General features: G+C 39.2%; 1 long non-coding RNA gene across 2 annotated transcripts; it reads left to right on the forward strand.

The window, feature by feature from the left end:
* Positions 1-473: 473 nt before the first annotated feature.
* Positions 474-27136, forward strand: LOC135327307 (uncharacterized). 2 transcript variants are annotated; one of them, XR_010387412.1, is made up of 3 exons: positions 474-546; positions 16350-16443; positions 26940-27136. It is a non-coding gene; the product is annotated as an uncharacterized LOC135327307 (long non-coding RNA). The 2 variants fall into 2 exon arrangements; XR_010387411.1 differs by lacking the exon at positions 26940-27136 and adding an exon at positions 23636-24530.

The raw sequence follows: 27136 nt of genomic DNA on the forward strand, positions 1-27136 counted from the left end.
TCATAAACAAACTAAGCTTATTAAACAGTCAATGAGGTTATTTCTTTGACTTCTTTAGTTCTTTTTTTCCGATAAACAAAGATATTTTGTTAGATAAAGATGTTTATACTTGTAGTCATTGTGGACATGTGAAGCTGTGTCACTAATATGAACAAGCTAAAGGGTGCTAAGGGACTTCTTACTAGTTTTTCTCACATGTATCTCTTTTCCTAGCCTTGATTTAGGAGATCAATGAAATTAATTCATCATATTTATATATACTAGTGAGGATGATGGGTATACTTTGAAATATTTGGACGGTGTAGTCGCTAGTAAGTCCAAAGAAGAAAGTAATGGATTGATCCCCGAACACTAGTAGCTTATTACAAGGTGATTTCAGTAATTTTAAGCACATGAACGGAAGGGGAAATGCCAATCTTTCTGTCTCTTTCTTTTGCTGTTCTCAAGATATCACAAAATCCTTGCCCAAGTGCCAGCAGAAGAGGAGGAAGCTCATATGGATCTGAATTGCCTGTGAAAGGGCAGCACCTTCATATCTCAGCACAGGTAGAAGACAGAAATCGGTGGCCATGAAATGCCAGTTGTATCATTTCTTCACTTCTCTCATTCTGCTCTCTGCACCTTCTCACTCCTTCCAGTGTCCCACTCTGCTCATATCCTGACTTTTGTAATACTCTTCTCACAGTCCCAGACTGTTCTTCTCCCTTTCTCACCTTACTTAGGATCCCTGTGTAATTAAGTTCTACTTCCCAGATCTTAATTCTCATCCTTTTTATTTTTTTCTGGTGATGATTTACCTGCTTGAAAATAAATTAAAAGCCTTCTGAATACTCTACAGTAGCAGAAACAAACAAAAGCAGAAACAACAAAATGAAACCCAAACCAATGAAAACTGAACAGGAATATTTGACACGAAACCGCAGATATCACTCAACTCTCTACTCTGAATCTTCCCAAGGTGTGCTAAAGGTCACCATGGACCAAAGAAAGTATAATTTGAAAGTACCCAGCATTTGACTTCTAAAATGAAAGTGGCCTCAGCATTTGCTATTGCAGAGCAGGTGTTCTGCTATTACGCAGAGAAGGGCTCCAAGATGCCATTATACTAAAAGGTGGCCTAGTCCTGTATCACCAAGATCACAGTTAATGCTACCACACAGAGTCCTGAGAGCAGGGCTATGGACCAGAGGCTCTTAACTGTTTGTATTAATGAGAAACAGATTGATAATATGTCTAATTTTGTGAGATGAAAACATTTAGTTGCTTTTATTTCAAAGGAAAATGGCTAGCCACAGAAGTTTTAGGTTGAAAAAGATGGTAGTTTTATTTCTAGAGTAGGTTTCTGTGTGTAAGAATGCTTGAAAGCATTCACGATTGTTTGAGTGCCTCCTCCACACTTTCTTATGGTGAGAGAAACATAAATTTAAGCTGAGAAGATAAAACACCCTAAAATGCGTGACGAGGTAGTCTTATAACCTCAACAATGCTTCCAGAGTAAATACTATTGAACTATGCTAAGGATGATATTTAACATTTGGACAATAACAACTTTTTGAAAAGCATAGATTTTTCAAGATGGGGAAGTGTCAGTGTACATTTTTTATTGCAGTGCTCTGGATTTTTTTTTTTTTTTAATACTACTCATACCAATTCATGGTGGGGGTCTGATGGATTGAGCAACTACATGGTAAAGAACTTTTGTTTAATGTTGAGGGAATTTAGTGATGAGTTAGTAATGGCAGGGAGAGTGAACTTTCCCTTGCAAGTCAAATATTTTCAGGAAACAAAAGCTCACAAATGAATAATGTTTCATGGCATGTGAATACCTGATAGCTGCAGTCCAACTACAACAGTTTAATTTCAGGAGACAGATCTCAGCAGAGTATTAGTGGCTTGAGTGGAATTTTGCAAAGGTTCTGTTCATTACACTGCAGAATGGGTACTTTTAATCTGAATATTTTTATAATGTTACAATTAACTATCAATTTGACCATTCTGTAGAAGATAGGGAGACAAAAGGAAAGGCATGCCAACTTTCCTCATTTCTCTGCTGTGAGATTTGGGTGATAAAAGGCTGATTATCCAGTGCTAAGTATGGTAATAAATCTAGCCAAATTAGAGATCTGGACAAATTCTCATGTTTTAGCTGAGAAACATGTAAACACTGACAGTTTTCTCCTATAGAGAACACCTCTTACCCCAGTCATCTTCCTCTTGCTTCTCTTGCAGTGGGATTGTCCTAAATATCTCACCAGAATTATAATAATCCAGAAACATCATTCTTCCACTGTAGGTAGAAATGTTTCTACAGGAAAAAATGGTTTATAATGTTTCTCCAGAGAACCATTCCATCAGGAAGATGTCAGGGTTTTCTGAAGCCTAATAATGATAAAGGAACATTGAGGCTGTCCAAGGCAGGTTAAAAATCTTGCATGCTATAGTTCAGATAGGGTATATTCCATATCTCCTTCTGTTTTAAACCTTTAGTTTTGAAATTAATGATATATTAGGACACTCAGTGCAGATGCGAGTTCTCAGGCCTATGCTTTATCTGCTGCTATCTCGTTAAAGTCATTTATTTTAAGACAAACAATAGAAAGGATGGAGATGTGCTGAATAAGCAGTCTTCTTGGATATATGTGACAATTGATTATGGGTGTTAAACCTCAACAAAGCAGTGCCTTTTTCTCTTCTCCTCCTCTTCTTGCTGTTGCTCCCTTCTTCACTTCTCTTTCCAAAAAAACAAATAGTGCTGAATAGTAAAGTATCAAAATAGACCTTCTGGGTTGCTCAGTCTGGTTTCCTGCTAGTACATGAATGGGAACAATTTATGTTTTCATAAACTGTTTCTACCTCCTTCTACCATGCCTGTACACATACATTTCCCATTGGAAGATTGGTCCAGAACTTCACCTCTCCTAAGTAAAAATCTTTCTCTCGTTTTCCAGCTATGTGTATTCATAGTTATGTGTCGATTTCATTTATCCTCATGTAGGTGTCACTCATTAGATTAAAAGCTTATTTGCTCCCCTATTAGTTATCCTATAGCCACTTACAGAGAATGTTTGCTTTGCTAGGTTAAAAAAGCCTCCTTCTCTTATCATGGCTTCTTCATTCTAATGATCATTTATGACTATTTCTTTGTAACTTTTCCAGATTGAACTCTTTTATTCTAGATTATTAGAATCCAGTACTTCTAAGCACATGACATTGCACAATAAATATTCTTCATTAACTTCAAATTGAGAATTAGTCTACTCAGGTTTGTGGTGTGAACAGAACATTAATGTCTTCTCTAATGGATTCAGTTGCTTTTTATAATGTTCCAAACAGATGTTTTGCATTTGTTCAGAAGACTTCCTCCCCTTTCCTCCTTAGCATGTGGTAGCAGTGCAAGAAGGCTCAATTAATTCAGTAAATATATATGAAGATGAGAAATGAAAAGGGTGTAATCCTTCCCCTAGTGAGTCAAGGCTAAACCTTACACTCGGGCTGTGTCTTCCTTCCATTATCAAATGTGACACACTAAAGCCATAGGTTTCATGCAAGTGGAGAAAGCTCATATTTTAGCCAGTTGAACTGAACATCAGAGGATTATCTGACTTGGATTTGAACTTTACAGTTCTGGCCAACAGTAATAAAACTCTTACCTGAGCTGCTGCGTAAGTGTTCTCTCAAACGTTCATGAACTTTACAGCTCCAAATAAGGCAAAAGGATAAGTGCAGTTTCTTTCATTTGTTTTAGTGAAACAATGTTCTTGCAGTATGTAGTAATAGTATAAAGAATCTGACTTTTCATTTAGATGCCCATTTTCTTTGAAAGTTCAGGATTCGTGTCTTCTATCACAACTAGTTCTAAAAATCTGTGGTTAGAAGTGCTCATTAAAATATCTCTCCAGTTGTTTGAAAGCAATTTTAGGACTTCTGTATGTCCATTGGAGGAAGTGCTTAAAAACAAACCTCCCAGCTATTTGGGAATAGGATTTGGGGTACCTAAATGTTTTAGGCATTAAGTTAACCCCTGCATTTTTCTGGCTTGCATCTGCTGTAATCTTTTCTGTAATCAGGACGTGGGCTGAAATGCATTTATATAAACCAGTATAAGAGGGCTATTGCTGGCAATCAGAGCTGGTCTCTAGTGCAAGATGATGCAGAGAGCATAAACTCATAAGAAAGGATACAAGTAGGCTGGAAATCAATAGAACTGTTGAAATGAACATCTTTTTTTACAGTTATGTAAGAAAAAGTAAAAAGTTAGTTATCATATTGTTTTAACTGGGGCTATCTCTGCAATGCTTAGTCGAAGAAGCGGCATTTCCTTGAATCGATAGTTCTAGTAGTTTAAACAGGACTGTTAATATGAATATTTGCAGTATGTTAACTTTGAAGAATTTGACATAACATGATTAAACAGCTACAAGATGATAGATTTTCTGTGTAAATCTTTGCTTTCATTGTGATGCTATTGCTGAGATTCTTGAATGAATAAAGCAGGGGGAGTAATGAGATACCTTTTACTGCTGTATACAGAATTGAAAATTCATCAGTCAGAGTAATTCTGGAGTAACTTATAAAATCCCAATGTCAACATTTGAGAAAAACATATGGAAAAGTTGTAGCAGATGAAGAAAAGATGTGAGTATGATTTGAGGCCTGAAGAAGACACTAGCTTTAGAAGAAAGAATGTAAGAATATTGTCTGGAGAAGATAAAGATTGGGTTATTACATACCTCCATTCAAGGCTACTGTTAAGCTAATAGGAACTGACGTATGAAGTTAAAATGGAGACTTCCAGATCAAGTTTGAATGAGTGGAAGGAGGAAGAAGAGCAGGTGCCTACTGTAACGTGAAGCTCCCCAAATAGGAAGCAAGAACACTGGGAGAAGAGTCTTCTGGAGGAAGTTTTTTAAGCAGATCGTTGTGTGAGCCAGGCCAACTTGCCTCCAGCCCAGCCCTGTCTCCATGATGAGATGTCATTACCAAAGGCCTTTTTGATCTGCTAGGAAAAGGAACCAGAAGTCATATAAATTAAAAAGGAAATATACCATTTTTTAGCAGTGATGGTCCTTAACCACAGGAAGAAATATTGAGAGAAGTAATGGATTCTCTATCTCCTGTTCTCAACCAACCTTGGATGGAGGCTGGCTACCTTTCTGAAAGGTATGTTTTATTAGCACAGAGCTCCTGGGCTCAGTGTTGTGGCAACAAATTGAAATATAATGGCCTGAGATGAACAGGCCAGACTGAGTGTACTATGTAAAAAATCTATGAACTCTGGGCAGCTAACTTAAGCCTTCAGTACCATCTTTTTCAGCTGGAAGAGCTAGTGCTTCATCATTTAAAAGAAGCGTTGTGATGTTTAATTCAATTATGTCTGTAAGATACATGGACTTCTTCCTGTGGAGACTGCTTCAGAAACAGAAGACAATTAGCAGCAGATGATTGCATTGATTGTGTGTTCGGAAACACGTCTCTCCCTTTCTACACAGGGAAAATGCTGCATAAGCATAGTTTGGATGATGAGCAAACCATATGAAAGAATTCTTGCCTATCTCCATCTATTCAAGAAGACACAAATCTTTATAGAAATTAGAAACTGCTCAGTGACTTTCATTTCCCCTTTTCAACCAATTGCTATATTTGGAAAGGGGGGAGGGGAGTTTGCAAACTTCTGCTTAAGGGAAAAGCCTGTGAGTGATACACCATCCATTGCGGTATCATCCATGCATTTGTTCCGCCAGTACTCCGCTTAGGGAAAAGGAATCATGGATTGGATGTTGAGCAAAGGATATTTTGCAGAAAATTATGAAGGACATTTTGGCTTTCAGATGGGATTACTGTCTTTCTTTTAGTACGGAATGTTTACTCAAATTCTTGTTGGTAGATACTAGTCTTCCTATTATAGTCATCAATAATGACTGCAGTGTATGCCCCTGTGACTTGACATCGTCCTTCCCTCTGCCCCTAGCATGTTTGAGATCGTGTCTGTCCCTGCTATGCTCCATTCTGATTCACATCTACTAGAGAGTAGATAAGAGAGTAGATTACTTGATGACGTGTATGTCTTTCCAGAGATCTACTTGCCATCTGACCGAGACAGGAGAAATACCTACACACATCCTTATTCAATGGTTGGTGTTTCCTTCTTCTGTTCCTTTCTTTGTACATGTTGCTTAGATGATAAATCTTTCAGGCAAGGAATATGGTGCTCATACATGTGCATAATGTGTCCAGCATCCAGTCTTGTATGCAAAACTACTTTTTGCATATTCTTGTATTCTGTTACTGCAGAAGTTACCTCCTCATGTTTTAGAAGTTGGTATTGACATTATTTCAGTAACAAGTTTGTGATTTTACTGCCAGAGAAACCTTCTCTTTTCTGCTTCAGAACTAAGAGGGTGGCCTTTCATACCCACAACCTTAAAGACAGGGGGAAAAAAAAGAGGTTTCCTATGTTCTCCTGCCCTTTCAATATATGACCTCAATGGCACACTCATTTGTCAAAATTCAGTCTAGTAAAAAGTTAGAAATCTCTCATTTCATACTTTGGAAGAAGTTGCCCTTGCTTTCACAGCCCACAGCTGGACACTGCTTGAGAAGGTCTAGCACTTGCTTGGAGGAAGGAGTTAAGGTTTAGCAAGGCTTCTGCTGAGTGCTTTTAAAGGTACCTTCTAGAAAATAAATTAGAGACATGACTACTACTACTATTTCACAGTTTGAAGCAAGGCCATTGCCTTGCTGCTCATGGTAACTTCTGTTCTTTGGGGGCCTATAAATTACAAAGCCAACAAAGGAACTATGGACTTTAATGAATACTCTCTTCTGATGGCTCCAGGAGAGAAATCTGAGAGCAAGAAGAGTGTGGAAGCTAAGAATAAAGAAAAGTTATTTGGTATTAGCACAGCTTACCTTTGCTTTAGATCCCTTTTGACAGGGAAGCAGTGATACACGTTGCAGCATTATTGCAGACACCAAAACTGGGGTGAAAGGAGTGGTTGAGGGAGGGAATTGCACATTGTAGACATCAAAGCAGGGTTTGTTTTGTTTTGTTTTGTTTTTTTCCAGATTACTTTAAAAAGCTTTAAAAAAGCTCAGCTCTCTGACAGCTAGCATGGAAGCAATGTCCAGGAAGTCCAGGAAGATAGTTCATATGTAGGACTGAATCCCGGTAAGGCTTTCTCCAAAAGCTCAGGCTTTTCTCTCCAGCCTGAACCAGCCTTGATACAGGAGGAGGAACTGGGCTTCTAACACAGGATACTTCTCAGAGCTCCCTCAGCAGGGACACAGGAGTACCTGCTGGCTGTACTACGCTTTACACTCCTCTCTCCTTCCCTCCATGCAACCTCCAAGGCATTGGGGGAATGGATGACAGAAATCGAAGTGTTTTGTTGTGGTGCCAGTGGCCAGTTAGATATGACCTCTTTTTGGATGTCTGCATACAAGGGGCCTTAGACATCCATCCTTGAAAAACTGTATGCCTCCCCCTATCAGCACCCCTTTTGGTTTATCCCTGCTGCACTTGCCTGTAAGGAGGAGGCTCAGTCTTCTCTTTTAATCAGGTAGGGCAAAGAGCTAATAGAGAACTTCAAAACTGCAGGAAAAATGCCCTTGAACTTAAATGGCTAGATAAAAATAGGCCCTTAATATAGTCAGAGCACCAACTGAAATGTGCTTTCTGACTGCCACTTCATCAAACAACCCTTTACACTTTTGTCAGTATCTCCCAATGCCCTGTAAATGAGTAACGAAGGACCTATTCCACTTCCCTCTACTGGTGACACAATAGCCTATGCAGGGGTACCCTGACTGTCCATACTTGATACCAAATAGCAGTATTTTTTCTTCCCTTAAAAATTATATTCCCATGATTTTGAATCCCCAGGTTAAATCACGTGAAGATAGCCCAGGTAAAGATGCAACAGAAGCAGAAAGTTCGCCTAGTTCATTCAAAGTAAGACAGATAGAGATGGGGCAGAATATGTGAATAGATACGAAGCCTTCTTGTTCCTATTTTTGTGTCTGCTCTGCAAGGTCTTGTTGTTTATGTTTTTAAAAAAGAGAACATTTCCTTTTGGAAGCCCCTCCCTACAATCATCCCTTCTCCTCCTCTCTCCTCTCCCCTTGCACTGGAAGAAGGGAAACTCCTGTACAGACTGTCCCTGCACATATGAGACGTATGAAAGCAAGATCCAGCCTGTGTAAAGGGGATGCTGTCTGATGTGCCAGCAGGCTGGAGGTCTGTATTTTGTTCTGTCTTCTGCGAGAGTTCAAATGGATTACCTTGGCCAGAGCACTGGACCTTTCTGTGACCCAGTTTCCCCTCCTCGGGAAGATAATTAATCATTTCACTGGGGATTTTTTAGGCTTAATTCATTGACATTCATGCAATAGTTTGTGATTAGTGGAAGTAAAGAATTATGAAAAGAAGTGAAGCCATTCTAAAGCAGCTGTCTTGTTGGCACAATATTAAAGCAACTGGTTATGGGCACTTAATTGAAGGAAATGAGGGTTATGATCAGTTAGCACAGAAGCAAATATGTGACCCACAGCCTGATGAGAACGTAACTCCACACGTCTCTGCTCTGAAAAAAATACTGAGCCATGACATAGACATATTTTTTTTGTTGTGACTTGAAGATCCTTTGGTAACTAAATCGAGGATTTCCTTTTTGTTGGACTCTCCCCCTCACCCCTGTTTTGGAGTTGTAATCAATGTGTAAGACACATTTGTGTAATCACTCTGAAAGATCTGGTAAGATCCTGTGAGGCGTGTTGTGCCACAAAGTGAACTTAATCTGCAGGTGGAATTGCTGGGCTCACTGGGGGAAACTACTCCACTGAGTAAGGGTGGTGAGAGAGAGATTAAAACTGGTGCCTGGACATGCAGCTCACAACATGATCTGCATTAGGGCAGTCAGTGATCTTTGCAGCCAATGAAATGGTCTCACGCACAAAATTGTTTGGATTGTTCTAAAACCTTCTTTGCTGCAGTGGTTTCTCCTCCCCCCGCTTTGCTTACTCTCTGCTTGCCTGACAGTTTTCAAAAGGAAAAATCGTCAGCACGGAACCATGTCAGTGTGTCAGTCCTGTTTCTTGATATATCTGTAGTGTGCTTCAGAGCACCTTTCATCACTATATCCTGATGCTTTGGATTTTTGTTTACTGGGGGGTCTTACCATGACTTTTTCTGGTATGGCATAGCTACACCACCATGTGGCAAGAGGTCAGGCAGATAAATGGTATCATTCCACAACTACATTCAGTTCACAGTCTGGGAGTTTGACATCCCTCCCCAAGGCGAATGCCTAAAAGAAATCAGGACAGCATTTTGATTTTCCTTAAACTATTCGTGAATCACGAGACATCTTTGAAGAGCATAATAAGTCATCTTTGAGGGTAGAAGGAGGAGAAAAAAAGGCAAATAGAGTGATTTTTTCAGATCACTGTTATCAAGAAGGCTTCATGCAGTTACGCCTGGCAGGTTTTCTCTGTTCGGCTAACAGATAAGGCGTGAAGGTATGCCAGTAGCATTTTTCTTCTTTAAAGCTTGTTGGCAGAAGCCTTGTGCTTCTGTCTCTTACCACACTCCCTGCTTTCCTTCATCCCCATTGTTGCACAGGTCTATTTTATTGCCCTCCTTTCCTCATGCTCCTCCAAACATTAAACTGTGTTGTAGAGCAGAGGAAGGGGATGGACACTTGAATAGTCTCATGCTGTGCTTGCTTTTAACTAGTATTATCCCAGAAAACTTTAGAACATCTTCCATTCCACTTGTGTACCATCTGCCAAAGATTTCTGTCAACGAGGCTTGTATGATATCCAGGGGAAGACATCCGGACACCTGCTGGTATTTTATAGCAAATGATCTGGAGGAGGAAGGAAGAGAAGGGCACTGTTGCCAGCTTACAGTCATGTTAGTGACTTTCTGTTTTGTCATGGTAAACTTGAATTAATTTTTAGTCTCAAGCCATCATAGTCAATATTGTGCCCTGATAACTGAAAAAAGCCTGAGATCTTATTTCACACCACATGGTGTTGTCATTTTGTTCGTGCTCATTTTGTATTAACACACCCTCAGAAATCCACCTCCATATTGTGCAAATACCTGAAGACCTGCTACCATCCACTATAGTCCAACCTGGGATCAGCCCATCTATCTTGCATTATGGTTCCATTTAACATCGGTGTAAGTGAAGTGGGACCTTGCTTGCATTCAGTAATTTCCTTTGCAAGTATATATACGCGGGTAGGCAACTCTTAAAGCAATGTCATGATACCACATGTAAAGCTAGCAAAATATTGTGTCGTGAATAGTGATATAGACTGATGAGGGTGAAGAAAAACTTCCGGAGGCCTGATACTTTTCTTATGGTGTATGACAGTCCTTGCTGTTATGCTGGGAGCTAAACATTACAACTCTGTTTACAGGGAGGTAAGGAAGAGCAGCAGCTCTGACACCATGGTTGGAGAGGTGTGCGTTAGCCACAGCTCTGAACCCCTTCCGTATTAGTCAGCATATATGACTCTAGAAGAGGGAGGTGGATTAAACTGCACTTCCAGAACCAGCAATGATTCACAAGTAGGTTTATGAGGGTCAGTATTTCTCAGGCCTCAGTACTCATTGCTCAGTATTCTTTGCTCTGAGCTGTGTAAGGAGAGCCTAGCACTAACAAAATAATTATGTTTTGACTAGCGTAAAGGTGGTTTATGGACAAAATAAATTTGAAAATAATTCAAATCCAACCTCTTGTATGTCTTGCCTTACTTTTATTTGTTGGATTTTCACTTGAAGTAGGTGAACTTTTCAAGTAGGCAGTATCTACCAGAAGATGAATTCAGAATACAAAGATGCAACTTAATTCTGCCTGGTTTGTTTAGGTTGCCAAATACAGAAAGGGTACTAGAAACAAAATAGACATGTTTTCTGAAGTTAATCAAATGGTACACTTTGGCCCAGGAGTAGATAGGAATCTGCCCACCTCATTGTAACTGTACGGGTTGGAGATAGATTGATTTTGTTCCTCATAAGTGGCTGGTGGAAATCAAAAAAGATTTTGTTAAAGCTCAAATAAGGAAGCTGGTCTAATCCAAATTTAACAGTTTATTTTCTTCAGAAAGCTGTACTTCCTTTAGAAATCATCTGATCTTCCCATTCACAGAAGACTTTCAGCCTTCTGCTCCATGAATCTAGGCACAAATACTGATATTCTGGAAAAAACAAAGTGAAATCTTCCATGAAAATTAGTAAGGCTTAAGGGATTAAAAATAAATTCTTTCAATTTGAAGTATTTTCTTAGTTTGATACAGCATAACTACTGAGCATGGGATTTTATCCTCTGCATAGGAACCCAGTTATATAATATTCTTTAAAAAAGTCTTTACATTCCCAAATGTGGGTATCAATAGGTAATGGATGAACATGCCAGCACCTTCTGGGGAAAAGGGACTAGGAGCATTGTATTTTAGTTCTAGTGAGATATATGCACTTGAGTAATTCTGTGGTTTTTAACGGGTTTTGAATCTCTTCAACCCAGATTTTGAAAGGAATACACTAAAATTAATCTTGAAATGGACAGTTCCAGCTAAGACTGCATCACCAGGTACACCTGGTAAGGTAGCTGGTGTTTCAGATTGCGTGTACAAAACTTCCAGTGCCCATAAATAGTTTTGTTCAGACTTTTTAACCCAATGTCTATTACAGCAGTACTAGACCAGTATAGGCCACTGTTGGAACAGATACAGAAATGGGCTAATTCAGCACATAGCAGCAAGGCTCAGATGATAACTTTCACAGGCATATATTGTCTTTGAGCTTTCCACAGATAAAAGGTTTCTGTAACTGAAGAGATTTATTATTGTTATTATTATTAACATTCATAAATAAAATATTTAGGTTGAATCACTTTAAATAGAGATTCTCAATCTACCTGTCAAATAGCAATCACCACAGGGTAACAAATCTACCAGTTGTCAGTGTTTCTTTAAAAACTTAGCTTCAGCTTGAGCATGCATGAGAAACTGATGTGTGCACATAAATCTTACTGGATAAAACAGCTTGCAGAACAAGCCATCTTAAATTGTTACTAAAAAAGGATTATCTATCTGCTTCCTTGTTAATGAACCTCACCACTACTATTTGGGTTTTGGTGTCAGATTAGCTTCGCACTGTGCCCCCCCCCAGTCTGGCAAGTGCAAATTTGCAGGTAAAATTTTGCTGAAATGCCAGATGACCCACGAAGAGCCCCTCCAAGGCAAGGCCCAGACCCGCTACAGCGTGCTTATTTTGGATTGATAGGTTTGTGGAAAAGCAAAGGGAGGGACAGAGGCTGCCAGTCTCATTCCCTGGGTGTTCCCTCACAAGGCAAAAGGAGATAAATTAAGGAACGCAGCAATAGTATAGCAGATGGTATTTTCTTACAGTGCCGTGGGTGAGAGGTGGGACAAATACAGACTGTAGTATTGTTGAAACATTAGGAGAAATACTCTTCTTTTCTGTCCATGAGATGAGCTGCCTGCAGGCAATGGTTCTAATTTCAGCCTCCCCAGTGCCTGTGTATAAAAGACCTGTCTTCTACCATAACCTGAAACGAGTGTCTCAGCTTTCCAGTGCAAAGATGATTTACTGACTTCCCACACCCCCATATTGCCCCTTCTACTGGAAGCTGAATATGACACTTGGGCCTTTTGCCTTTCCCCCTTGTCCCCAGCATTTTGTAATTAGGGAATTTGGATCTAATCTGACTTCATATGCCAGAATGACATTGAGGAGAGAACAACCACTTGCTCACAGAGCACTCTGAAGATTAAAAAAAAAAAACCAACAACTTTGTGTTGCTTCTTTAGCAGCAGAGATGGTGATGTATACTTCTGCACAGTGCAAACATATTGATTAGATTTGTTGTAAAAACACTGAGTATTTAATTCCCCTAACCTGTAGTTCTCTTGTGAGGATGTAGATAGGAGTAAACTGTGGGGGTTGCTTTGTATAGTGCCTGACGACATTTAGATGCCTGTTCCTGGTTTAATAGCACTAGTCTCTGAGTACTATTAAATATTTGATTTGAGTCTGTTATTTCTTGGCGAAGCATCATGGATTTGGGCTATGGCTTAGTCCCTTCCCCTCTGAAGCATTCATAGGGAAATGATAGTTTTTCTCAGTTCCTCTTATTTTTTCTCAGTTCCTCTTCAAACTCAATGCGGAGGGTTTTTTGGTCTTTATGTTTTTTGTCACTTCCTTAGGCCTCTGAGTTTCATCCTCTGGATTCTTTTCACTTCTTCTGCATATTTCTTAAAAGTGCCTTTTCTCAAAGTAGATTATGTTCTAGCTGAAATGGGCTAAAGATATCTCACATGTAAAACTCTTGTTTATGTCCCAGTCTCTGGTAGGAGACTTGGGAAAACTATAATAATGTTAATTCATGTTGTGCTTCTGTTCCACTATAAACCCTGGCTGGTGTATAATAATAAAGAGAGAGTAAAAAAAAATCAAATATTATATAATTGCAATCAAAGACAATAGTGATCTATTACAAACTCTGATCTAAACACCGATACCCACTGCGTAGAGGTATCTTGCATTGTAAACGTATCATATCCCAGTGCCTGAACAGAGTTTAGTAGGAGATGAAATTTCAGAAATCCTCTGTGAGCAGCAAGAAGTACAGTGTATGTGGGGAGAGAAGAGGAAAGATTGTTCACTAGGTATTTCAGGATTTTTTTTCCTCTCTTTTACCTTATGATAAGCAAAGATTCGAGGTGTTTTTGCTTGTCTTTCGGACTGACCTAGAACTGGTCTCCCAGTTCTGATAGGCTAAGTAGTGATTAAGATGCAATGCTGGTGAGATACTTCTAATTAAAACAAGAAAACAACAAAGAGAAACAATTAAAGTAATTCTTTAAAAAGATTGTGGTCAGAAGAAACGGGGAAGAGACAAGACCAAGATATTCAGTGTGCTCTTAAACCATGTATAACTTTAAACCAGAGAACTCTCTGTTCGTGTCAGGTCACGTGTGACAGTAGAAAATGGCACATGGGCTGTGCTTAGCAAAGGTGATGAATGCAGAGTAGTTAATAACCCACCCAGCTGCACATAACTAGCAGCATTTAGGTCAAGCACTGGTTAACAGGACCTAAACGCTGAACCACATCCCTTACATAGGAAATACATACAAATGCATCTGACACAAAAGAAAAAGGAAGAACTTGAATACCTCTGGAAAGCATCTTGGACTGCTCCCTCGCTAGATGTCTCAGGACAAAACAGTACTTACTGGTGGGATCCCAAATGCCGTGGATTGCCTGCCAACATTTAGAGAGTGTGCCTAGCATAATAATATTCAACCTAGATCTTTTGCTCTGTGCTCACACAATATGGTATTTGCTCTTTGGTAGCGTCTGTAAAGGAGGGAAACAAGAAACGTAGTTCCAGAAATATACTGAACTGGAGCTGTAGCAATTATGTCTGCGTGGTAGTTGCTGAAACAGAGGCACAAAGGTCCCCAGCGTTGCATTCGCACTTCACACAAAACAAAAGCTGCACAAAAACTCTTCCCCTGAACGGTGTTGGCGGTCGAGTTGAGAGGGGGAAATCTCAGTCTGACCTGTCTGCATTTATGGTTGTTACGGTGCTACACTTGTAGGAGGAAGGAAGACCCGAGGGAGGCTCTGCGGTTGAGTTGGTCAGTTCTCTGCCAGTTCAGCTATAAACCCTGTGAACTGCAATGATGAGGAAGTGAGGGGACCTGCTTCCTTGCAGTTCTGAGATCCATTACTGTGCAGCTCGTTGGGTTTGTATTTTCTGTTTGTTTTGCTTATTTTTCCTTCTCTATTTGCCCTGCTCTGACAAAACAGCCAACTGGGATGTAATTGTTGTTTTCAGAGTTAATTGCTGCTGTCTTATGGTGTAATGGAGTCAGTTCTGCTTTAGCGAACACAGGGAGGTTTTTGGTTCAAGGTGTTGACTGCAGCCTGCCTGAGTACTTTTATGGCTTCCTGGTAAATTGTCTCTGGGAACAAGGCTGCTGAAAGGCTGAACTTCCATAAAATAGATGCAGATCGAGCACAGAACTTGTCCAGTGAATGGATCACTGTGACTCTTGGTTACAAACACTGAGGAGAGCGCTGGCAATTTGTTATGGCTAATGCCCGTCTTTAGAAATCTGGCAAAACCTGTCTACATTGTATCAGTCTGATAAATTGTTGCTGACACCACCTCCCCACCCCCAAATTGCCAAACAGCCTTAGGGAAAGGAAGTGAATGAAAAATAAAACAGGCCCAGATCATTGCTCAACCTGGAAGTTTCCCATTGCAGCTGTTCTTGACTGAGGGCATAAAAATGTTCAAATTGGGTCTTTACAAGTATTTCTAATGCCCATATTTTAGAAATACCTTGTCAGACTGAACATAAACATGATTAATATGCTCTTTTTTCCAGAAACCATGCATACAGAATCCAAGGCCTGAATGAAAATTAGAAAAGGTTAAGAATATTGGGAAGAATTAGGAACCCAGTCTAGACTAATAACCAGAAAGATATTTGCAACAGAGCCAGAGAAGGTTTTTGTTGTTTTTTGTTGTTTTTTAAATCAAGTTGCTGTTTGAGGATATTTTCATTTTTATTTGTTTTGATATGATGTCTCTGGTACCAGAACCTTTATATTCCACAAAGCTTATTTAGACAGTAAGTGATTAAAATATGCAGCAGACAGACTGAAATAGACTGTAATACTTAACTAAGTACTGTGTCACCATAACCTTACTGACTATTATTTGTTTCTAATAAGAGTAATGGCTTCAGAGACCAAGCTCCAAACTGTAAGGCTAATTTAAAAGAACCATTTATACTACTTAATGTGAACAGAGTAAAGGACTTTTGTTCCTATGAAAATAATTGCATAATTATATTAATATATGTAATTATGTTCATACCTAATATATCATTACTGCAAAGATTTATAAACTTAAAAGGTCAGACTCTGGATACTTTTTTCCATTTCCTCCTTGACTTCTGTCTTCTCCCTAACTTCCCTGCTCTACTTCTCCAGAAAAGGATAAAATCCAATACAGAAGTGCTTGTAAAACCCTTTTTCACTATATGCAAATGAACAATGACTCTTGGATGCCCATAGAGAAGAACAAAATATCTAGATTGTACTTCTGCCATGGCAGCATATAAACAGACTTTCAAGAAAAATCTGTTGTCATCCAAAGAGGGTTAACTCCTCCTTCTTTCTCTCTGCACAGAAAACCACTCAGAAATGGGTGTTTTTCCATGCCCTTCTCTTAAAGTGGTATGGGATCACCCAACACTAAATGCATTCACTGAAGCTGTTTGTCTCTGTCATTTAGGTTGAATTGAGCCATTTCTATTGCTTGGGAGGCTTTCAGTCAGCAGATCTGCTGGGCATGCTGAGGCATGGTTTCCCGACAGCCCTGGACAGAGGTCAGTTGAATTGGTATCTAATTTGGTACACCCATTTTATGCTTGTATAAATAACATTATGGATGAAGAATGTGGTAATTGATCCCAGCATTGAATGAGAGGAAGCAGAGAACTACAAAAAGGAAGGATAGGCTGGGATACTTGGGATCACTCGTTGGCCAGCTCATTGTAGCCTCTCATTAGCACTGGCCATTACGTTACAAGTTTCACGTCAAGTGAGAGGGTTAAGAGCTGCTCAGCTGACACCTCAGAGCTTAGCTCCATCTAACCATCCTGACCATCAGCGGTAGAATTGGACTGGAGCTTGCATAGATGTAGCGTACATAGAACTGAGGGAAGGAGAAAACAGATTCCGTGTCACATGTTTGCATAAAAGAAAGCTATAAGAGAAAGAAACTTTTTTTTCCCCCCCACTTGCTACAAAGCGCTGCCAGTCTGGAGAATTTAAATATTAAGAACTGCACCTCAAATCATGAAACCGAATTTTTCATGATTTGGGGGTTTTTTTTCTTCCCCTTTTCTTTACCTTCATTTGCAGAACTTTTAGGTCAGGTTTAGAAACTTCCTTTAAACCGAAAAAGACTAAAAACTTCTTGTTTTTAATAAAACCTAAGACTTTTATGTAATCATTGGACTCCAGGAACTGCAGCTTTAAGAAAAATGTCAACTATTGTGCAATAGCTATAAAATCTTGAAAGGGGAAACAGGGATGTTGTTTCCTTTCTATTTGCATGGTACATAGCCCAGAATGAAAGGCGAATCCTGGACACGACATGGCTTTGAAAACAGCAGTACATAGATAACACTTCACCACTCTGAAAACAGTTTCGGCTTTTGCCCCACTGCCTGGATCAACCAACAACTACTGTTACAAATTTTCTCTGCAACATTTTTTACTATCAGATGGAAAACAGGGAGTGATGCAGAGGCATAAACTTTGCTTTTCACAGATCTATGCTATTAAAGTCTCTACAGAAAGTAGTTTGAGTAGTATTATAACAGTGATATACTCTTTAAGAAAATCTTTTTCTTCGGCCTTTAATTTCTGTGCCCACTTGTGGATTGAGCTATAACATAGTAAGACAAATGCATTTGCTATGCTACAAATAAAATCAGAAATCAATCTGCACCGTACATTTGTCCCAGATCTTAAATTTACCGCACCTGGGAACCGAAGAAAGAACCCACAGGGGAAGAAAATGATGCTTTTTCTCTGAGGTCTTATTCATGACTGTGCCGTAAATGAGCTGGGCTGTGCAAAGAGATAGCTCATCTTCATTTTTTGTTCTTGTATTAAACTTCATTATGCAACCAGTGGCACAGAAGCTTACTTTATAAGAGAATTCTTAAGCAGAAAGGTTGCTGCAAGCAACAGAGAGTTGTGACCAAGCTCTTGATATATTTCCCCTGAAAATATACAGATGATATCACAGACTTTTCTATCTGAACCAAAAAAGCAAGATTTGGGGGTTGGAGGGGGTAAGCAGAGAATATAGTTACTGTGCAAGTTGCTATGTATGGATATTTTCTTACTAGCAGTAAGTTGAGTAAATTTGGACACACATTTAAAAATAAGGAACAGCTGCCTCCAGGAACAGACTGTGCTCTTACACATATGGTGGCAGCATGAACTTAAAGCAAAAGAAAACACAAAGAACATGTTTTCAGACTGGTACAGAGACAGGCGTGTTAGCACTGTGCTAAAGTTTTGTGCTGAGCTGCAACCCCTTGCACTTTAGTCTGTTAACAATGTGTTTTCCTTCCCCCTCCTGTAAAGGGTTGGCTGAGATGGTTGGAGAGTCTGTGCTAAGTTTGGCAGTGTTTGCCTGAAACACCAGGCCCTTCCCAAATATGGGTTTTTCTACCAGGAAATGTAATATTTTAATTTGGATTAGAGGCAGACTATGAATAACCTGCCAAGCTAAGCAAGTGGCAAGTGGCTTCCTCAAAAAATCTCGAAAGGACTGAGGCCTTTCCTGGGAGTGGGAGTGTCTTGGAAGAAGACTTAATAAGGGAGCCTAAAGATGGGAACTCTTCCATTTTTAGGAAGGGCAAAAATTCATAGTTGGCAGCACTGACAGTGCTATAAACAGCTTATAAAAATTGCTTATCTGGGGGGAGTCTTCACTTGATGTAGCAGGAGCAATAGAAATTTCCCTAATGGTATTGGTCCATTGCTAACAGAGAAGGCAATATTTGTAGTGATGAAGAAAACGCAGATATGTATTTGCAATGAGCAGCATGGTATATTTTTTTTATGTGAAGATGACATAAGATGTTTCCAGATAAATACATAATAAATACAGTTAAAATTGTTTAAATGTTCCCAATTTACTACACGTTGTGGGCACACAGGCAGGTGGACAAACACAGTGATTTCACAAGCCTTGTTTCCCTAAGACAGGCTGAAGAAAAATAGTATATAATATGAAGGTAGCACATTTTGAGGAGTTTGAGAGAAGGGCAAATGAAAGGAATTCAGGGATGGGATGCACTTCTTTTGGGCTCTCATGCTCTACAAGAAATTACATGATAACCATAGTCATATTACTCAATGTTTAAAGACTAATTCTGCCACTGAAACTGTACTTCAAGCCCCTGTAACAGAAAGACAAGTTTTGATACACATGCATATATTTACCCTTTATTAATCTTTTGGCCAGGTCTATACTACCATTCCACGTCATGCTGTCAAATAAGAGCATCTTTGGCAGAAACTTTGTTCATGTGGCAAAAGCTCAGTGCAGGTCTGTGTGTACAATAAAGACGTTGTCACTTCTGTAATTCTTCTGAGCCTCCCATTTTCTGCTTTGAGTTATCCTAGTCCTCAGTATAAACTGGAGGAGACACAGGGCTCTACCTTATGTGGGATTATCGGTTCAAACTCATTCTGACAGCCAGAAATAGCTGCAATTTAAAGTTTATGCTCTCTTCCCTTGCTAAACTGTCCAGGCTGTTTGGCATAGTGTATGGCATAGAGCTGGGTTTGCTCCTGTTGGTTAGGGAATTCTCTTCTATTAATCCAGTAGAGTCAGCAAAGCTAGCTTTCTGTCTCTTTTGTGTTATTCCAGCTATAAAGCTGGTAAACTAGGGGAGAAGGTGACAGAATTTGGTCCATTGTCTTCTGGATCTTTCAGTAGCCTGTCCTTTTTAAGCAGATGGCTTCTAGATATATTTTATTAGCAGGCACCAGTGCTCTGTAGAACCCATGTGTCACCAGCCAGTAAAATGTAGTTGTCTTTAACAGGAATATCATGGGTTAATGTAATAGTGCTGGCAGAGTCCCAAGGGATTCTTCATGTGAGTCATTAATGCCAGTCCTCCCTGCACCAAGCAGACCTACTGGAATGCAGTATGCAGGTACCACTCACTGGAAAGATGCTTTGCTTATAACGAATCCTGTTTGGCTGCAGGAGGAGAGAATGATATTTAGTATTCAAAAGAAAACACGTTTTAATGATATGTCAGCTCTGTTGACGGCACTGTGCAAAAACGAAGATAAATACTTAATGCTATATTATATAGAATGTACTTTCTTAAATTCTCTTCCTCTCTCCTTTCCTTAACCTCTTTGCTGCGTGTTTTCTGAGTGAATAGGTATGTGTGTTGGTATTGTCAGTATCTGCTTGGCTTGTGCTGTCATAGTAGATTAGCAATGTCAATGAACTAGACTGGTTGTTTTTTTCCCCCCTACTGAAGCATATGCTGAATATGAGGATGCAAAGACCTGTATCCCAGGGGAATAGGCGGAACACCGAGGAACTGAATTTTGCATGGTGATTCTACATGTTGGCCTATGCCAGATGTAACCCCAGAATGAGTGACAAATGCCATGTAGTTCCTCCAAATTTTAAGAGTTAGGGAAAGAAGCTGAATGAGCAGGAGTCAGCCGAGGTGCAGTGGAAAGTCTCACCTCCACCACAGTCCCTGCCCTTAAGGACGGGGGCATTTGCGCAGAAGTAAACTTTACCAGTAAGTGAACCTTCCAGGGAAGTTTTTCAGCTAGACAGTTGCTGCAGAAGTTGGCTGCATTTTTGTCTACAAATGTCTGCAACTTCTGTGTGGTTTATGCATGATATGATATGTTTACTAGCAAAATGTCTCATACTTTTTAACAGCCTATGCTTAAACAGAAACTTCAGGGCTAAACTTCCTCAGCTCTTCCCTTCAACTTCTTTTCCTCCCTTTTCCAAACTATGAGATGGGCTTTCTCTCAGCATTTTGATTTGCTGTCCTAGCCAGACTTCCATTGCAAATGATCCCTTTTTTAATCCTTTTTCTTTTTTTTTTTAGTAACCATTCCTTCTAGCATTGTTAGCCTTAAAATGAAATATTTCCTTTTTTCTTTTGTCTTTTTTTCTAACTATTCAAAGATACCATGAGCGAGACTGGGATTTCGTTTCCCATCTCATATAGGTGCAGCACAAGCTTCTCAGAATTCCTTTTCTTGTTGTTATGGTTTAGGTATTTTGGGGGGGAGGGGCAGCTTCTTCTCTTTAAAGTCTTTAAAGGAAAGACTTGACTTTTGTAACAAGTTTCACAGGTTTTCACAGTGGCCTCTTTTCACTGATTTTGATCAGGAAATATTACTGCCTTCTCCGCTTTCGTCAGAAGAGAAAACATTCCCTTCATACTGTAAAACATAGAGTTCAAGCACACTTCTCCACATTTTGTATGCGTTAGACTGTTATCTTAAGTAGCATGTATCTGAAGAAGTGAGGGTGATAGGGTATCTTGACAGTGAAAATAGATTAAAACCTTTCCTTGTACTTTATTGTCAAAGCCAATATTTTAATTTTTTGGATGGTAAGTGAAAAACATAATGCTGGCCATAAGAATTGGCCCACTAAACTTTGAACTTGTTCAGTGTGAACAGAGTGTTTCTGAAGCTTGAATAGACTGTGGCTGAGCTAAGTGTTTGCAGAAAGAAATCTATGACTAGTGACAAATCTTAGCTGCTTCCAGTGTTGTCAAATGCATACGCTTTACACCTTTTGACTGTGTTTGTGTTTGGGAAAAACTGAGTTGGTGTAACTTCCACTCTGGTGCCTCCAAGCACAGTAGGCACTGGACCAAATTCCTCCCTATGTAACTACATGGATTGCTAGTGTCTAAAATTGAAGTACAAACTTAGGTATATGCTGGCGATAGCAGTATGCCATTTGTCACAGATGCCATTTTAGTATAGGTTCATCTCTCCACTTGTGCCAGTGAAGTAAGATGAGCTTAGTGGTCTTGATGCTGCAAATCATCAGGTGGTGCTCAGCAGAAATGCAAGGTTGTAGTGCCTCCAGGACAAAACAAAATCACACACACATACGCACAGACACACAGACACACACACAGACACACACACACACACACACACACGAAAACAACAACCGCCTGCCACCAACCCCATAATCTGTACCTATACTGTGTAGAATAAAACCCAAGGACAGAGATCTTTACAGTGCCATTGATTTTGCGGAATGTGATGACTGCTGGTAATCAGTGTGTAGGCAAATGACATCTGTTTTGTTAGCCAACAAGATGCAAGTTGTTTCTGTCCTTAGAAATAAAGCACACATGCAGCCGTATGTCCAGGGCAAAATAAAACAAGACAAATGGAGACATTTACAAAATAATTACTACTAAGAATAATGGTAAGAATTCTAACAAAATGTTGGCCCTTGATTGTAATGGGGAGCAGCAACAGAGCTGGAGGTATTAAGGGCAAAAAGTCCCTTGTTTTTTACTTCTGCACATGATTGAGAATAATTAAAGAACCACTTTTTGATAGGATAATGGAGCAAGTAGGAAAGCTCTAGAAAGGTAGAGGTAAATTACAGGCTGATTGGAAGCTTCGCCTGCATGGCCAGGTATGTCATCCACCTTTGAATACTTAGCATGATTCCAGCTCATCCTGAAATTGTAGATGCATAAGCTCAAGTTGATCTGCAGTACCTATTTTTCCAACATCTGAAGCAGCAACCCTGCAGCCTGAGCAAGCTTTGCCATTAGGTATCTCCAGGCTTTCCTCGACAGACTGTCCGCTGGATTTCCATGTTTACAGCTTTGTGCGCACGAGGTAAGCAGAATGAAGAGAACAGCATGGGCACAGCCTGCGTATAGAGGGGTATAGATTCAGCCTCTCTGAGGTAGTGTCCATACTCTGAACATACAGAGGATTTTAACTAAAAAGGCATAAGGATATAGAGAAAATCAGTGAGGCAACTGCAACTCCCAATCTGTTATCTCTCTAAGTGCCAGCTGCACTGTCTCTCCAAGTCAGGGAAGTTCCCAAAGGCACTTCTTGCAATTCACTGCCTCTAGGGACACGAAATGAAATGCTTTTCAGCTCATGTAAGACTGAAAAAAAAGGAGTGCCACTGTGAATCTGTTGTGGAAGGAAGCCATCAGCTTGCATCAGAAAAGAACTTGTAGCTTTTGATGTGGCCTTGTGATTTTTGGATCATCCTTTTCAAAGATGGGCTGTATGGCATTTTATTAGTCTCTTCCAACCGGCTAGTCAACTGTGCAGCATCAGATAAAGTGGTATAGCACCAGCTCATTTGGGCTACCATCAACATCTGTAGCTATGTCAGCAGACAGTTAATTGAACCCTTGTGCAGAGTTGTCTTTTGTTGCTTCAGACTGTGTTTAAAAGTCCCATCGAAACACAGATGTGTACCCCTGCTGCTTTCTAGTCTACAGTGAGGCTGGCTGGACAAAATGGGCATCTTTTTAGATTCAGAAGTTACAGTTCTCATTAATGAAAACAAAGAGAGAAAAGAAGACAGGAATTTGAAATCCAAATTAGTTCTGCAATAATTTGGCTCGTCCCTGATGCCACTGACTCTATTCTTAAAGGTCAATTTGCATGTTTTACTACTAGATAAACTATTAAAATTACAGAAGTCATAACATTAGGAAGATATTTCACTTTTATTGACTCAGTTAAGATTTAAAAACCTCAATGGAGAAGCTGTGCCAGATTTTTAACATGGATATGTGCCAGTGCAAATACATAAATGATGTATTCATGTTAGTGAGTCAAAATGGCCTTTGCCGTATTTTTATTGTATGTGCTGTAACCCCAGGAGCTGCAGCTTGGGAAGTGATTTTCAATAGCGTGGACAAGTTAGTCTGTTGATTTTCTTCTGACTGCAATGCTTACTTCTGAGTGTAACATTACTTCTTCCTCAAACAGATTCAGGTTCAACAGGGATCAAGAGAAGCTAATCCAAGCTTTAAATATCAAGAGGACATCACATTTGGTCAGCTTTTTACAAGGCCAATATATTGGCCAAGTAAGACCTTTTTTCTGGTTCAGCCTTACCTTCTAAGTACAGTCAGAGCAGCAGTAGGGGATTTTCTAAGGAAGAAGGTTGAGGTGTGAGATCATGACATCTTGGAAGCCAGTGGCAGAACTCTTCCTGACTTTGGCAAGACCAACACAACAATGCACTTGCTGTGTCCTGAGCAGACAGGCCTTCAAAGCACCATCAAAAGTAAACAGCTGGGAGGGGAAAGACCACTTCACCAGTTCACCAATCATCATGTATAGGAGGAGGAAGGAAAAGAAAATGGAAGAAAAGAGAGTTTATGGATTGTGGAAGGATATTGATTGCAAAAATTATTATAAAAAAGGAGGAAAAATCTTTTGGAGAGGAATATATGCCGATCTCTTTGCTGTATTCATCAACAGATCATGAATATGAAAGCTGTCAGTTTTTGATATCTTGAGAAATTCATATAGAATAATCCAGCCAATATGTCACCTCTTAATTGTGTGATGCATCCAATTTTGATCAAATATTACCATAATAAGCTTTGTGCCAAAGGAAAAAAGTTGCTGTTCTGAAGAGAGGCTGCTTTATTGTCTGAAGTTCCAGAGATGAACTAGAATAAAAGACATGGATACATCCCTGTTGATAGTTTTCATGTAATTGTATGCATGGAAGCTAAACTATCTCTTTATTGCTAGTAATAAATATTGATGAGTGCATTTTAAGAGTTGTCATTATATCAGAGGCAAATAACAAAGTCCAAAGACTTAATATACTTAATTTTTTTCAGCCTTTCCTTGCATAGCTCATAGTAGACTTGTGAAAGCAAACAATAAAAGTAGCATAAATCATCTTTCACATTACTCTGCTTGTCCGTGATAGATCCCAGCATAGAGCTACATGCCCTTTGCTTGTGTTGTGCTTGCTTATAAGCCTAGTTTCCAGATTGCAGCTTCTGGCAAAGGTATGGGTGTATATGAATTAATAGAAATAGAGAGCATTTCTGTGAATCAGGAAAGCGATGTTGAACTGGATATGCAAGCTGAGATGCGGGGTGGGGGGGTAGTGCAGCAGTTTATTTTTTTTTAACATTGCAGGAATGCAAAGAAAGATAAGGCAGCAGCCAGCCACTCAAAAAAATCACAGAATCTGAAATTAAAAAATGTTGTGCCTATATCCAGAACTCTAAATCAACCAGTTACTTCCTCTATATACATAAAATATAGGCTTTCCCTGTGTCAAGTGACTCAGGGGACAGGATAGTAAGATTTCTTCTGTTCCGAGGTTTCCGTCGTTTAGCAAGTGCTTAGGGTAATGTCACGCCCCCTACCCTCTACCAGTGTCTTAGCTTATCCACATAGGAGGATGATGGGTTTATTTTTCAAAACACTGTATGCTTATAAGAACTATAATAACAAAGGGCAAAATAGTGGTATTGACACTGTTTCTAAAATGGGCTGTGCTTTTTATTCTGCTGTCTGTCCTTCCACTTCTTCAGTGCACGAAAAAGACCAGATTCTCTAATTCTTTCTTCCCTCAGTCACGTTGCAACTGACTGCAATGAAACCTGCAGGCTTCACTGGAAGATATTATTCAGTGTGAGTTTGTATGGGAAACCTCACTCTTGCTTACTCAGACATTCCAGCCCATGTTTTGCATCCATTTTGCCTTCAATAATGGCTGAGAAAATGGTGCTTGACTCTAAACAGCACAGACATGAAAAAAGGAAGGCAGTTTATCTGAAATCACTTCCTTTTTTTTTTTTCTTTTACTAAACTAGTATTCTAATTGAATCCCCCTGTGGGTTCTAATGGAATATTAGCTGCTGCAAACTAATACTTGAAAGGCAACTTAAGCTGGAAATATTGTTTAGACATTTAGATAACATTATTCAAAGTAGTTTAAAGTATGTATGACCTAAGCCTACTCTAACTGATTGCTCACATCTCTCGTTATATTCTTGTTTTTTATTATATGTGACAAGATTTACAGGCCCTGTCTGCTGCCATTAGGCTCTGGAGCATTGTTTTACCAACTATAACACAAACAGCATGTTGCTGATTTTTATCTGTTTTTTTTTCCTTTACAGTCTATTATTTTGTAGCACAACATTCTGCGAAGGAAAGTAAATTGATATGACTGAGGCCCCACCCATCCTCTGCTACCTCAAATTCAGTAAAAATGCTATGCACTTAATTGCAATTTAGGTCTGCTAACTTCCGTCTATTATATTTGTGCCTGAAAATAAGTGCCTTTTGAAACATATTTGCCTTAGATAATATGTAATAAGGTTTTTGGTTTTTCTGTACTGTTTTGAAGACTTAAATTATTACATTTAGTTTGTTTATTTCTTTAAGCAAATATGGCCAAATCTCTCTGGATATTCATGATACCTTGTTGTTTTTGCTCCATTTACTACCTTTGCAGTTACAGAGTTTCCTATTACCTCAAAGTTCAAAAAAGTGATTTTTAAAGGAATACTGCATTCACACCTGTGTAATATCAGATGGTATCACCTATCCCTATGACAGTGCAGACATATGGCTTGAGATAGTGGGAACAGAAGAGAAAGCAGCACTGTACACCAGATATTTAGTCATGATGATGATGAGATGAATTGGTTTTAGAAATGAAAATGTCTTCGTTTTGGCCTGCAGGTGAACTTTGAGCCCAAAACATTCTTAGGAATATGTCTGTCTTTCTCTTGAGCCAGTGAGAAAAGTGTATTGGAAGGTTCCATTTAAAAGAAGCTTTAGAGATGAAGAAAAACGTATTATGAGATACAGATGTTGTATCAACAGGAAAGGAAATTTAGTCAGCAGAGACAAAGCAGTTCCTTGACATTGGCCAAGTTGCTTCCTACCCAAGCATCAGAAATGAAATCAGTTCTGAATATGAAGGTAATACAGAATTTAAAAGCTATGTTCCTTTTTATAAGGTTGTGAAGAGAAAGGCCAAGATATATTTTCTATGACAACAAAGGGAGTTTTATTTTTGGCAGGTGATGATTGTGCATGGATTTGTATTTTTTTTCAAAATAAATCTTCATTTACATCCTTGCAGGAAATGTAAACAATGTGTTTGGGAATTTGGCACAGTATGGATCTTTTTCTCCCTCAAATACCTTTTCTATAATAATATATTTATATAATATATATAAATTTATATAAATTTATATGTAATATATTTTCTATAATAATAATTTCCTCAAATACCACTTTCCAGGCAACTAGGGTCCAGCAGTCACCCGGTAATGCTACTCTTAGACTAACTGAAGCCTGCTTTGCTTAAAAACAAAAGATACCTCTAGAAGACTTTCAGTGATGGAGCTACTAGACCAAATTTGGTTCCAAGTATGAATAGAAGCGTTCCCAAAAGCTGAAGAGTTCACCCTTGGAATTTCATCTAATGGCATGGAGAAA

The sequence above is a fragment of the Dromaius novaehollandiae genome, chromosome 2 (assembly GCF_036370855.1).
Source record: "Dromaius novaehollandiae isolate bDroNov1 chromosome 2, bDroNov1.hap1, whole genome shotgun sequence".
Lineage (NCBI taxonomy): Eukaryota > Metazoa > Chordata > Aves > Casuariiformes > Dromaiidae > Dromaius > Dromaius novaehollandiae.